The sequence below is a fragment of the Micrasema longulum genome, unplaced genomic scaffold (assembly GCF_059751315.1).
Source record: "Micrasema longulum isolate JH-2025_06_02 unplaced genomic scaffold, ASM5975131v1 h1tg000331l, whole genome shotgun sequence".
In the NCBI taxonomy this organism is placed as follows: domain Eukaryota; kingdom Metazoa; phylum Arthropoda; class Insecta; order Trichoptera; family Brachycentridae; genus Micrasema; species Micrasema longulum.
This window is the reverse complement of record NW_028277535.1, coordinates 785,141-798,129: the sequence shown is the minus strand read 5'-3', so window position 1 is coordinate 798,129 and position 12,989 is coordinate 785,141. Positions and strand designations below refer to the sequence as shown.

Genomic DNA, 12,989 nt, shown 5'->3' with positions numbered 1-12,989 from the left:
TATTTTAATCAACAATATTTTGAGTAAGTCCAAATGTTTGTAGGGAGTTATTTAGATTGAAACTTAAAGGTAACCGGTAAATGTACTAAGAAGTGATATTATTTCTTGGTAGTTGTTATAATATAATTTTAATTAAAAAAAAAAATGTTTTTGTACAACTGTCTCACAAATTGATATCTCTTCTAAGAAAAATATTCCGTTTCACTAATAGCTAGTTCACGCATAATAGATTGAGCGAGATAGATAACAGTTGCCGAAATTACAAACAGCTGAGGTAAATTACATATTTATTACATTTATATATATTTTTAATCTTACTTTGTTACTCTAACTAACAATTTAACTCTGCAAAGCGTCCTTTTTATTATGAATAAATTAACAAAATATATCATTCAAAATGATAACGGATAGTGAAAGTGATAAAGAAATAATAGTACCTCGCCGAGAAACTCGGAGGCTTAGCAGCTGAACCTATTCCGAAAGTGAATAAGACAATAACGATATTTTTTTAAGTGATAGTGATAATAATTAATAATATGACTCTTCCGAAAAGCACGAAATCGAAGAAACTTTTTCTGAAGTATTTTTGGATCAATATCGAGCTGATATACCTCATTTACGTTTTGTTTGTAGAATAGTTTGTAGAATAGAGTTTTATAGTAATAATTACGTTTTGTTAGTAGAGTAATAATTACTACCTAATGAACAGCTAAAACGTTTTGATTTCTTATTACTGTGGGTACCCATTATAATAAATTAACAAATGATTTTTTTTAATATTCAAACGTCCTAATTGACAATCATTAGGTTCCATGTTGAATTATTTTTATGTTTTATGGCTCTTTACTTATTTGTTTATATTCTTAATTATGGGGTTTTCCGGTGATATAGGGACCTCACTAGATAAGAGTTTTTATATTAAAGGTAAAGTATTCAATTAGTTATTCATTACGGAAGTACATCGATATTTTCGTAATCACTGAATCGGGTTTAATAGCGGGGAAAACACCGAATATAATTATTTTCCTCAAATGTCATATAAGTGATTAAAAATCTTACTATTAACATTGAATTATTTTTTATTTCACTATTTCTGGAATGTAAAAAAGTTCACTGTTTCAGGTCCCGACTAGCTAGAAGTTTCCTGTGTTTAGACGTTTCTCTTTTCCTAAAAGCACTGCGAATTTAAACATCATAAGTAAATTTATAATGAGAATTTCATCAATTTTCGAAAATCATTTTCAAGAAACTTTGCTGTACAGTTTAATGCTTAAATTTTTACTGCGCGTAAGAAAATATTTTTTGTATTAAATTTTCCGTAGGCCTGAAAAAGGTACGAAACTAAATAATAACCCGTCGAATAAGTAATGTTTATGTTTTGAAAATGTTTTATACCACTGACGGTTAAGTGCAACAAGCAGTTCCCGAATTCATTTACCCTTTTGGGGATTATGACGTCAGCATCAGTCTAGTTAGAACTTTATGATAGGGATTAACAACAACGATATATCGTTGTTTAGCAGTATAAGGGTTAAGTGAGGAGAGCGCGGTATCAGACTCCCCCTTTCCCCTCCTCGTTTCTCTCCTGCAGAAGTAAGCATCCATTTGCATTTTTGATATTTTATTTTTGTAATTTTTATTCGTTCTAAAAAAATATTTTAATGTGCCAATGTCTTCTTGCTCATAATGATCATTGTGGTTTTGGATGTGACAGGGTTTAATGAACATCATGTATATATATTTATTTTTTAAAGAAATCTTTGCGTTCTTACCCAAATATTTTCATTTTGGTGGGCATTTTCAACGAGGTGTAAATAACTCACTATTAGAAAATGGAAATTAAGATGTGGAAGAGTGGGGTGCGAACCTTGGACCTTTGATCCATAAGTCCACGTCACTAGTCACGGACCACAACCCGATTCAGTGAAGTTTTATTTGATTTATTATGCATTAAATCTTTCGGTTCGTTGTCGACCTCATCACGTAATGGTCAGCGCGTTTGCCTACCATCCGAGAGGTCTCAGGTTCGAGTCCCGATATGGTTGATATGAAATATTTATTTAAAACGGTGTTTTCACACTAGAATATAGTCCCTGATCACTTTACCTTCATGTTACAAAAAATGGTCAAGATACACTGCGATTGGATTGCGATGATGATGATGATGAAATCTTTTGACATGTTCAAAAATATTCTCCGATTCTATACTTCTCACAGCGCCAATAGGGTTCGAAACCAACTAATTGCGAGGAATGCATTTTAATCGCATATTACAAATCTGTCAATGGAAATAAAGGTTTTCTGTTTGTTGTATTCCAGAGTTTATTGCCTACAGATCCTCTAAACTTTTTTTGATGCCACTATAAAAAACTTGGTAATGTTTTATATAAAAGAAGTAACGTTGCAGTTACTATCGATAAACTGAAAGTGGATTGAATTTTGGTATAGACTAACCGCTAGACTGGTAAAAAACAATAGCTGAAATATGCTTTAAGGAGAGGGTATGAGTTCGGTATTTTATACGATTCACCGAAGCACTAAAACAATACCTCAAGTGATGCGACGTCCATCCGGCTCCAATCTCAATCTCAGATAAAATTTTTAAAGACAAGTTTGTATTCGACAGAAAATAAAATTATTCAATTGGTTCACTTCATATAAATATTAAGAATGTTTAAGTTAATGGCAAAGCATGATATTTTTTATTTATTTATATACATAAGCTTATTGTAAATTATTTGAGACATAAGGCAGGACATTTATATGGCACATCAATATTTGTATTATTGAATTTATAATGTAATTTATTTGTCTTTAGTAATAAGGAAACATTTTAAAGTTAACATGCCTGTAAAAATTTTAATTGTTTCTACTGGTAAGACATTTTTTTAGTATTTCCGCCCATGATTTATTTATGTTCACGTATTGCATATAGAAGAAAAAGTTTTTTTATTCTAAACTTCGCTTCTTTTTTCTCATATTTGAATACTTTACAATATACCAATAGTTACGCCCACAGGCCCACACCAATACCTTGTTTGCCAATAAGCAAAATATTAAATAGCGAAATATCGCGCCCTAACTGCTTTGGAATATCGTGAAAAGACGCTGATGCAGCTAAATATTAAAATATTGCCATTGTTGACTGTTTATTATTCTTAGAATAGGCACCTACGTTAATACCTACAATATTAAAAACCTCTCCCGAGAAAAAAATGGGTGCGCCACTGTAAAACAATAATGTCAACAAAGTTAGGTTAGGATTTAGGACTATCCTGGAACATTATTTGCACATTGCTTTTCGCATCGACTTGTGAGTGAACTGTTTGGATAAAATATACAACCAAGAAATATATGTCTTCCGTTTACTGCAGAAACGTGGAGAAATGTTTATACTAATCGTTAATTTTTTTTTTTTTTTAAAAAAAAGAAATATTTGAGTTCTTATGATTTACCCAAATATTTAATTTTGAGGGCCATTTTCAACGAGTTGTAAATAACTCAGCCACAGGACCACAACCCGATTTAAATTAATTAATTAATTAAAGCGAATATCCTCTGGCATCAGACTAAACAGTTTTATTAGTGTCGTTAATTATTTTTTTTATTGAATGACGATTGGTTAAACTTTAATTGCAGACATAGAGCTGGGTAATTTTTGACGCTTTCGAAATTATTATAAACCAGTAGTAGAATGTAGAAAATTAATAATATATGTGCTAAATTATCATTATCATTCCATGTTCGCTCCTTAGTTGGAGCTTATGGTATCCACAAAGAGCCACCATGCATCTCTATCGGCTGCCAACTCCTTTGCGTCTTCCCAAGTCAGGTTCTGGTCTCGAAGTTCTGACATAAACTGCCGACGAACAGTCAGCAGTGGACGTCCAGGACGTCGAGAACCTGATGCCTTGTAAAGTAGGCAAGCGTGGTTAAGGCTCTCAAGAGGCACCCGCAGTACATGGCCTAGCCAACCATATCACCTCCGCTTGACGACAGTTTGGAATTTTGGTTTTTGGAATACTTTGCTGCATTATTTCATTTTTTGTTTTTTTTTTACTATGATTATATTTCATTGAGACATTGAAATATCACGTCAACGACCGAAGTTTTGGTTTCGGTTTCGGCAAAAAATTGACCGAAACTTCGGCTCCGCCGAACCCTTCGGCCGGGATGCGTCTGATTACGTTCAGCTGTACTCGGGTGAAAAACTAGCGTAATTAGTGATATTGGATTGTTGCTCATTTAAATAATTAGTTATTGTATTGTCATTGTTCAACATAAAAAACAAACACGAGACTAATTTTGTGATTTGCTGACTTGAGATAGCAGGCGCGTTCCGCCCATATATACCGGGGATGCCGCGCATCCCTTGAAAATTTAAAAATAATATATATTTTACTATTCAAAATTATAAAAAAGAAAAAAATTACAAATATTCATAAAATTATCGCAGAAAATGTTCGAACGCATACGATTTACAAATTCAAATAATATTGACAGTTTACCTACCTATGTATGCGTATTGCCTATATTAACGTACCGAATATCTTTTTATATATAATTCCTTTGTAAGTATGATGTCACCGTACTCCTCCTAAATGGCTTTACCGATTTACGTGCGGTTTTCAGAGAAATATAGATCTTTGCGCTGTGCGTGTTCGTAGATATTAAAATATTCAATCGAATGTGTAAAAAAGAAGTTAGGAGCATTCATCGATCTACCAGGGTTGCATTCGAGGAGAATGCATTTGCAAAAAAATGGAAAGATGTTGTTTTTTTGTGTATAAAAGTTTCTTTTTGAATGTTTACAAACAACATTTGTGTTTTGTGGATCTCAATCAGATTATTTTCTTAAATTTCTTATCATTTCTACCTATTAAATTATTTTCATTGGATTTTATACAATTTTTAGTTTTGGAATTTAATCACAAACAAGTATCTAGGTACCTACTTATCAATGAAAAGTCTTTTTCCAAGGCATGCCGACGTTCGGGCAGGACAACGTCTGTCGGGTCAGCCAGTAAAGTATAAAAATACCTTGGTATACGTTAGTAGTTAGTACACGTTGGATACTCTGGAATCTGGATGCTACTTTTTTATTTTTAATGTGTGAGTTGCATTATTCTTTTACCTTGCTTGTAATGTACTAGGCTTATATTTACTTCAAAGGGATACTTATTTATTTGTTTACTCAAAAAAAAAAATCTATTAAATTTACTTCAATGAAATATGGATGCTACTATTCATGTTGAGTCCAATACGATAGCAAATGTTCGCATTTGCGCGCAGGCGCATGTAAATATTCATAACGTTGTCGTATTGTTCTACGAGGCCCGTAGACCTAAGAGCATCCAACTTGTGTAATGCAAAGAAAAAACGACTCTTATGTAATATAAAAGTTTTAAATAACTATTTATTGCAATTTGTTTCGCGTAATGTTTACAACTTCGCCGCTGTAAATATACAAACAGATAACTGATTAACATTATATTTAATAAAAATATCAGTAGATATCTACCTGTATCTACTATTATACTTTCTAAAAGTAAGGAAATGATTATTTTTCGTCAGCATCCCCAATGATAATATTCACCGCACGCGCCTGTTACAAAGTAGTTCTTTTATATTTATATTTTTGTAATTCCTTTATAGTTAACAAGTTAAAGTTCCAATAGCGTACGATTTAAAAGTAAAACGGCATTACCGCATGGTCCATTTGAAATGGTTTTATTCCTCTGAAAATGTATTTTTACTGCTTATATATTCTATTATTCTACGTGTTTTATAAGCACAGACATTCCTATATAATTTATTGAGGTTTCAGATGTTTATTTTGCTTTTTGCTGAGTGGAAGCTCACAACTGGTGGATGGCAAACCGCTAAACCAATATGTATGGACTACGAGAACAATAAGCAAACACTCCGACTCATGAGTCTCTCCGTACTACCTATAGGTACTCGTACATCTACGCCTATACGGCACTCTGCAGTACACAGAATTGCAGCAATAATCGCAGTCAACAGGAATGCATTCTCGCTTTGTTCTCTTATTAGATTGTCGGGGCCTAACACTTGGGCGCACCCGGCTTTATTGGCAGAACAGTCAAGTTGTTGACAAAACAGTTCAATTGTTACGTCTGATATTTGGGGAATTTTCATTTCATTCAATTCAGGCGTTCAAATCATGTAAGGCTCAATTCTCCTCCGTCAGAAAAGTAGTTTTTCGGGATAATAAAGATTACACAGCAATTTTTATTAGAAAATGTAGGCATGTATTTTTCATGAAATAATATTAGAAAATTATCTTTCTTTGAATGTATTTATGCATATTATTATATTTATTATTTTTTGCTTGGTAAATTAGTATAAATGTTAGTTGAAATAGCATAACATTGATTAATCAATATTTTTTAAAGTTAACTATAAAATATTTTCACTAAAAAAGATATTTATTTTTCATTAACTGGGCGATAACTTTTACTATAATTCAGTCAATTATTATTTATTGTGCAGATAATTGGTAGAATTCCATAATGAAATTTAGTAAGTTATACAAAATAAAAGTATTTTATTTTATATACCTTACCGAATTTTAAAAAGTCTATTTTAATTGTTTTTTTTGATAGGATTCCATTGGTAAGTATTATCATATACGTTTCCAAAAGTCAGGTTGTGATCTTGCCGTAGAATCGTGAGTCCTGGATTCAAGGTTCTAGGTTCGTGTTTTCTCAACCGCGTTTTTCATTTTCTAGCGCGGTAATTAATACCCAATTCCATCAAATTGTAATATTTTTACCAAAATAAATATATATGTCCTATCAATTTGAAAGCTACTTTAAGTACGATTTATATACGAGTAAAAGATATCAAGGTTACCCATGATATGAGTTATTTGAATAGCTAAGAGAAGAACATAAAACAATGTGTTTCTCCCTGTTTTTTGTGTTATTTAAACTATAAACTTTTATGTACTTTAAAATAAATTTAATTAGTTTATAAATGAGATCCCAACCACTTGGTAATTAGTAATTTATCTAATATATTGTTTTATTTTGTTTTAGGTAAGATGATTACCCCTGAAGTAAAATGCTGTAATTGATTGAATTCATCGAAAGGTATATGTTATTGGAAAATGCTGTTATTGATTAAATTCATCAAAAGGTTAAATGGGTTATTTCAATTAGTAAAAAATGATAATGGGTGAGTCGATTTTCACTAGAGGCTTTACAAGACAATGTAGATTGAAAGAATGAATAAACCTCTCTACAATTAATCTTTTCTGAAATTTATAGCTGTAGGTTCTACAGTGCAGACATTGCAACACCTATACACAAATACACATTGTATGTGAATTATATCGCGAAAGAAGCCGCTTCTTCGGCGAACCATTGGTTAAACCTGAGGGCGTGAGAATACTCGCCCTTTACCTAATGGCCCGTTACTTTAAGGACTTGGGCTTGTAGGAGAAGATTTAGCGATATGAAAAAATTCGCCCTCCACAGTCAAAACTCTTTCAAGACCTAGGCTTGGAGAGCGAGAACTTACTTACGATGACCCGTATCAATAGATCTACTCAGGTCGCGATGACGTCAGAAGCTTATTTAGTTCGGTGGTGGTATTCTGGATCATCCCCACCCCTTAGAGAGTAATTAATATGAAGATTTTTTTATTGTGACGACACTTTGCTTCATATAATGGCCAAACTGATGATTGAACGTCAAATGGTGTATAAACCTGCTTCAAAAACGGAAATAAAACTAATGCGGTTAAGTCAATTCAACCTTATTAAGTGTTTTAAATAATGCTTAAGGTCGCAATAATCTTCTTAATGAAAACCATCATGTTTGATTTCACGTGTTCATATTTTTTGACGTTTTATCATCGGTCTGGCCATATATGATGCAAAAATTGGTCGCATGGAAAAAATTAATATCCCTAAATTAACCACTATCTAGGGGTTAGAGAAGATTCATAATTGCACCCCTGATTTTTATCTATAAGTACTAGTACAGTTACAAATTGATTTGCGGGAATATGTGTAAATAAATAATGTAATAAACGCACTTAAATATTCACAATCACTTTAGACAAAATTTGTAAATTCATTGCAGTAAAAAAGTTCTAATATTTCTTACCTACAATTTAATTGTGTTATTATACAGCACACTACAATTTGAAGACAATTATACGAGGATATCCACGTTTATTGTTTTTTCTTTTGCAATTTCTATGCCCGAGGCATGTTTAATTGTATTTTCAACAAATCATTATTGTAACCATATGTGGGCTGTTTGTTATGATTACGAAATTCAGTTTGATAGACAGTCGATAAAATCAATGTCACGATGTACATAATGGTATAAACACCATTATGTTTTTTCTACCATAGTTATAAAAAAACGTACCATGTATTGCATGAATTTTATTAATTAAATAGAAGTTGGTTCAATTAGTAATTACAAGTGTTCTTGGATTATTTGTTATTTTTTTAATTTAAATACTTTAGACAAAACTGAAATGTGAATTGTTTTTGTGTAAAAAATAATTATATTAAATTGGACTTTTCAATTTTTTTCTAAAATATTCTTTTACATATTTTGTGGAGTGTCATTTGCAATAACAATAATAAAAGAGAGATGTAGCCAATATTGAATAAAATCTTGCCATGTTAAATGATCCCGAATTGAATTTACATTTACAATTAATTTCGTTGGTTGTTTCGTGCCAGTCAACCGGTACCAGTGCTGATCGGATAGGGTCTGGTTTGTGTTTCCGTTTCGCCGCGCTTGGTGCATTGTTCGGTTGATATATGTGGACCTGTGATTTAATATATACGTTTTTAATTATTTACTGTCGTGTGTTGAAAAGGCATTCCTTGCCTATATCTGTTATCGAGGACCCTACGGTATAATGAATTTAATGATGTTTTTTGTTGGTAAAAAATATTTATAAAAATACCATCCTATGGTTATAAGGCTTCTATGTCTTAGGTTCGATTCCCTATAATGTATATGTGGAATATTAATTAAAACGCAAAAACATGATCGATTCAAGATCGGATAAAATTTTTCCCCATCGAGATTAATGTGATTTTTCTCCAGCCTTAAATGACAGAATTTGCAATATCCTCGCCACGTGTTTGATCTTTCAGTAGTATTATCCCAAATGTTTACCTTAAGGATCCATAGATTAACAAAAAGTGAAATTTGCGCTATGAGAGCCCCACTAAAGAGGATATGCAGCGAGGAGCGGTTTGATGAATAGGTATTTTAATATAGTTTTTATTTATTCTCTCGCAGATGCCTCCGTGAATATTGCGCAAAAAAGACAACCACACCTAAGACTGATTATGCCTAACTAAAATAAACAAAATCAAGGTCTCATATTTCCATTTTCGCACCCCAAAACTAAAACGAATTTGATGTTTGAAGAAACAGTAAAAGAATGAAATATTCTGTGTCAATACTTTTTGCGTTTCTCAAAAATATTTGTCTTATTTTTATACCGTATGTCTGAAGAAAGCAGATAAAACTGGGCGCTTTTAAGGGTTTTTGGATAGTCTTAGCTCCCATAAGAAACAATTAATAATTAAAAACAAATCAACACAGTAGAGACATGCTTACGGTGAATATCTTACTGTGAATTTGTTTAAAGAATCATCGCTTTGGTGTCATAATCCAGGGGGAAAATACGGAAATACGTTTGTATAAAAAAAGCCAGACTGCGCATGCTCATAAGCGGCTAGAGCCGCATGCGGCTTGTGAGACGCGGTTTTCCGACCACTGGTCTAGTCGAAACTTTTTCCGCATCTAACTCTTCTGTGGCTGTGGTGTAAGACAAGTATATATAGGATACAAGACTAGATATATCTATTTTATTTATTTAAATGATTAAGTTGGATTTTTTGCTATCTTGAAATGGACATTTTTGCATCGGATTTGAAAAATCAAATTTGTATAAATATGGTGGATTTAATTACAGAAAATATTTTTTCTTGCAATGCGACGAACAATTATACGAATGAAAGTGATGCCAATACCACAGTAAATATTTTTTACTGTTTAAGTGAGAGCACGAGAATACAACTTATAACAAGGAAGACAGAGACGCTGTTTTGTGGCCGGAGTTTGTGTGAAAGATACAAAAACCAAATAAGAAATTCGTTCAATCAGTCGGTTATTAACACTGAGCAGGAGTGCATGCTAGTATATGTATGACCAGCGTATTTATGATTTTTAATTAATTTTGCTATAACAGGCCTAAATTTTATTATATTTTTTTATAAATTATGGAAAAGGAATCATTTAACAGTAAGTCCTTATGTTTTTTTTTAAATGTCTGAACTTGTGAATATTCTGTCTTTTGCTCAAGGTAACACAATGTTACATCACCATCATCATCATCAGTGCGCGCAAAATGTTGGGATTTGTTCTCCGAACAGCTAAGGTGTTCTCAAATTCTCGTGTTCTTAGGATTCTTTCATTGGTGCGAAGCAGATTTGAGTGTGGATCTCTGATTTGGGCGCCCCATGAATTGAAGTACTCTCTTATGCTGGAGATGGTTCGGAAGAAATTTCTGAGGTATCTTTACTTAAGGGAGTGCTGATACTATCCGTGCCTGACTTCATACAGTGAATGCTTGGCTACAATAGTTTGTAGAAAAGAAGAAATGCATACTTGCTCATGTATTTTTCCGATTAATCCGTGGTATTACGATCAACATAGGAGTATTTTTCTTTATGTTCCTAATGACTACCTTAGACATAGGCAGCTTAAGCTGTTTTATCTTCCTGCTTGCAGAACCAACCTGCCGATGGAAATGCCAGTAGGAAGAGCAATGTCTTTACTCAACCGTATTTCTTCGGATATCGACATTTTTCATATTAGTGAAAAAAGTTCAGAGAGGAGGGCATCTTTTTCTATAATTGCTGGGTATTTTTATTTTACCATCTTTGTATATTTAAATTTGAGTATATGAATACAATATAGTATATAAAAAGTATATAAAAATGATTTTACGTGTTATGTATGCATTGAAATATTTTTGTAATGTACGTAAACGTAAATAAAATAACAATGTTTGATTATGTCCAAATGCTTGCAGACTGGCTGGATTTCCTCCAAATGTAAATAAAATAAATTGAAAAATTGAATCACCGCGTGTAAAGGATTTTTTAGCACAGCCTTTTACGCGTTAAAATATTGAATACATCGCATTCGGTCCAATAACCGAAATGAAAACAATTTTTAGGGTTTTTGTGTAATGTGTACGCGCAACTTTAACCTATTCACCCGTTTGCAATGGTCTTTTCACAAATCGTGAAATGCCAACACGTACTCGCCCGTTTCTGGTAAAGTGTGCACTTCATAATGAGACTCGGAGTATTTATAATGAGACTTTCTGATTTGGCTCGCAGTTAGCTTATGACTTATGATTAATAAACACCGACCCAGTGATGGTTTAATGACATGAATATTTCATTAGTTTATTCCCTTCCATAACATAAAATTTAAATGAGGCTGTCAGCTTGTGGAAGCAAATCGAGATGCTAGATGCTATGCGGAATATGCAAAATTATTTTATAACCTATTAATCGTATCATCACCTAAATTATCTATTGGAAAACCTCTATTGCGTTGACTAACTGCGTTGATTTTATTTCATTTAAATAATTATTTGGTTCTCACGACATTATTATTAATAATTTATTTATTTATTTATTAACGGACATTGTCCATGTATACAATTTATAAGGTTTAAATATAACAATAAAAGAATAGTTTAAAACATTTAAAAAAAAAAGAAAGAAGCATTGACAAACATAAGGGACATCGAGACAAGATCTGGACTATTTATTTAGTGCTCGTTTAAATCGTTGTAAACTTAAACCAAAAAAGTCCAGATCTTGTCTTGAGTTAACAATACGATAAAGGCGGGTCATTGGAGAATTTAGGCCATAGTTTGTTCTATGCTGATCGATGAACAGTACTTCATTGTTTCTCAATCTACGAGTCGGAATATTGAATTTTACTTGTCCCAGTAATGATGAAACATCGATTATACCATTTAGTATGCCGAACATATATATGGAGTCAATATTAGTTCTACGTTTTTGTAGACTAGAAATATTTAACATTGACTCTATTTCAGCATAAGAATAATTATCTCTCTCTAGTCCAAGCATCCTCGCTATTTTTCGAAGCAAGCGATGTTGGACTGATTCAATGTGATTTATGCGATTGACATAGAATGGCGACCAGACCACTGAGGCATATTCAAGAAGAGGGCGAAAAGTTGAGCAATGAAGAGTTTTGATTGTGTGGACATTAGTAAAATCAGAGGATATTATGTTAATGAAGCCAAGTAATTTCAGTGATTTATTTACTGTATTATTCCTGTATTAATAATGTTTTATATATATATTTTTTTCAAAAATATTTAAAAAATAGTCTTAAATTAAAGTCCTGCTGAGTTGCATATATACAACCTCAGCAGGTTCTTATAAATTGCATCAATTCTTCACACTTAACCTACATGAATAATAATTTTACTTGAAAGACATTACATATTACATTATCAAAAATTAAAAACTATCACTAATACAAAAAACTTTTTTCTATTAACCGTAATTTGAGCTAACGTCCCACTCCTGTATTTAAGTCAGTATTTTTAATATTGTTTGGTAACATGTAAAATATTTTAGGTATACTGTATTGCAGCGTCCTTTTGCCATATTTATTGCAATATCCAGGGACAGCTAGCCCTTCCAACTTGTGTTTATAATATATTGATACATGATATTTATTAAAAATATGTTCATGGGATAATTCAATGATATATATATATATTTAACGTTTCCCATAATGTTAAATAAAAAAAACATTGTTATAAACATTAATGCCAAGTGACGTCTTACAATAATAAACGTTAGAAAGTTTGTAATGTGGTAACTTAAATCAGCCAGGTCACAAGCCCACTAAATGCCT

The 12,989-nt window shown here is 32.1% G+C and overlaps 1 protein-coding gene across 2 annotated transcripts in view; it reads left to right on the top strand.

The window, feature by feature from the left end:
• Positions 1-12,989, top strand: part of mew (multiple edematous wings) — a 221,931-nt gene that overhangs the window by 109,629 nt on the left and 99,313 nt on the right. The window lies entirely within an intron of this gene.